This window comes from Schistocerca serialis, unplaced genomic scaffold (genome assembly GCF_023864345.2).
Source record: "Schistocerca serialis cubense isolate TAMUIC-IGC-003099 unplaced genomic scaffold, iqSchSeri2.2 HiC_scaffold_303, whole genome shotgun sequence".
In the NCBI taxonomy this organism is placed as follows: domain Eukaryota; kingdom Metazoa; phylum Arthropoda; class Insecta; order Orthoptera; family Acrididae; genus Schistocerca; species Schistocerca serialis.
The window spans coordinates 85,001-87,500 of record NW_026047871.1 but is presented as its reverse complement, the minus strand read 5'-3'; the positions used below and the strand labels follow the sequence as shown (position 1 = coordinate 87,500).

General features: G+C 59.5%; 1 pseudogene; it reads right to left on the bottom strand.

Moving 5' to 3' along the window:
• The window catches only part of LOC126444851 (large subunit ribosomal RNA), a 7,782-nt pseudogene that overhangs the window by 4,371 nt on the left and 911 nt on the right, over positions 1-2,500 (bottom strand).

Genomic DNA, 2,500 nt, shown 5'->3' with positions numbered 1-2,500 from the left:
TCTCAAGCGCCTCCATGAATTGGCGGACAAGCTGCTTGTGGGCAGCTTGCCGCCGTCGGCACTTGATTGCCTCAAGCGTTCGGTCGGGGAACATCCTGATGAGCTCTTGATTTACAAAGAAGAACCGGGCGTCCCTCTCGAGGAACAGTTCGGCCTCTGCCTTGGCGAGCGACAGGACTTCTTCCTCCGTCCACCTCGCGCGATGCCTCTCCGTGACGATCTCCGCGTTGGCGGCCGCAAGGTGTTGGCGGCGGCGATGGACCCCGAGACCGTTCTTGGTGGTGAAGCTGCGGTGGCACTCACTACAGGCGTATACAGCTGCAAAAGTTACAAGATTTTCGGCACGGCCGGTTGGCCGGCTAGGTGCTGGGGGAGTTGGGGTGGCACCTTCAGCGGAAGGGCCACCACTTTTTCTCTGAATACTGCCCCCAACTAAAAAAGGGATAGTGCGAGGGGGGGCTGGTAACCCCCCCAAGCCCCTGGTGCGGTCTTCCACTCTGCGAAAATCAGCGGGCCCACGAGAAGGGGAGAAGAGAGTCATAGTTACTCCCGCCGTTTACCCGCGCTTGCTTGAATTTCTTCACGTTGACATTCAGAGCACTGGGCAGAAATCACATTGCGTCAACACCCGCTAGGGCCATCGCAATGCTTTGTTTTAATTAGACAGTCGGATTCCCCCAGTCCGTGCCAGTTCTGAGTTGATCGTTGAATGGCGGCCGAAGAGAATCCGCGCACCCGCGCGCCCCCGGAGGAGCACGCTAAGGCGGACGCGGCCTCGCAGCAAGGAAGATCCGTGGGAGGCCAAGGCACGGGACCGAGCTCGGATCCTGCACGCAGGTTGAAGCACCGGGGCGCGAACGCCGCGCAGGCGCGCGCATCCTGCACCGCCGGCCAGCACGAGGCCGACCAACGGCGAGAGCAGACCACGCCCGCGCTAAACGCCCGCACTTACCGGCACCCCTACGGCACTCACCTCGCCCAGGCCCGGCACGTTAGCGCTGACCCACTTCCCGACCAAGCCCGACACGCCCCGATCCTCAGAGCCAATCCTTATCCCGAAGTTACGGATCCAATTTGCCGACTTCCCTTACCTACATTATTCTATCGACTAGAGGCTCTTCACCTTGGAGACCTGCTGCGGATATGGGTACGAACCGGCGCGACACCTCCACGTGGCCCTCTCCCGGATTTTCAAGGTCCGAGGGGAAGATCGGGACACCGCCGCAACTGCGGTGCTCTTCGCGTTCCAAACCCTATCTCCCTGCTAGAGGATTCCAGGGAACTCGAACGCTCATGCAGAAAAGAAAACTCTTCCCCGATCTCCCGACGGCGTCTCCGGGTCCTTTTGGGTTACCCCGACGAGCATCTCTAAAAGAGGGGCCCGACTTGTATCGGTTCCGCTGCCGGGTTCCGGAATAGGAACCGGATTCCCTTTCGCCCAACGGGGGCCAGCACAAAGCGCATCATGCTATGACGGCCCCCATCAACATCGGATTTCTCCTAGGGCTTAGGATCGACTGACTCGTGTGCAACGGCTGTTCACACGAAACCCTTCTCCGCGTCAGCCCTCCAGGGCCTCGCTGGAGTATTTGCTACTACCACCAAGATCTGCACCGACGGCGGCTCCAGGCAGGCTCACGCCCAGACCCTTCTGCGCCCACCGCCGCGACCCTCCTACTCGTCAGGGCTTCGCGGCCGGCCGCAAGGACCGGCCATGACTGCCAGACTGACAGCCGAGTATAGGCACGACGCTTCAGCGCCATCCATTTTCAGGGCTAGTTGCTTCGGCAGGTGAGTTGTTACACACTCCTTAGCGGATTCCGACTTCCATGGCCACCGTCCTGCTGTCTTAAGCAACCAACGCCTTTCATGGTTTCCCATGAGCGTCGATTCGGGCGCCTTAACTCGGCGTTTGGTTCATCCCACAGCGCCAGTTCTGCTTACCAAAAGTGGCCCACTTGGCACTCCGATCCGAGTCGTTTGCTCGCGGCTTCAGCATATCAAGCAAGCCGGAGATCTCACCCATTTAAAGTTTGAGAATAGGTTGAGGTCGTTTCGGCCCCAAGGCCTCTAATCATTCGCTTTACCGGATGAGACTCGTACGAGCACCAGCTATCCTGAGGGAAACTTCGGAGGGAACCAGCTACTAGATGGTTCGATTAGTCTTTCGCCCCTATACCCAGCTCCGACGATCGATTTGCACGTCAGAATCGCTACGGACCTCCATCAGGGTTTCCCCTGACTTCGTCCTGGCCAGGCATAGTTCACCATCTTTCGGGTCCCAACGTGTACGCTCTAGGTGCGCCTCACCTCGCAATGAGGACGAGACGCCCCGGGAGTGCGGAGGCCGCCGCCCCGTGAAGGGCGGGGAAGCCCCATCCTCCCTCGGCCCGCGCAAGGCGAGACCTTCACTTTCATTACGCCTTTAGGTTTCGTACAGCCCAATGACTCGCGCACATGTTAGACTCCTTGGTCCGTGTTTCAAGACGGGTCGTGAAAT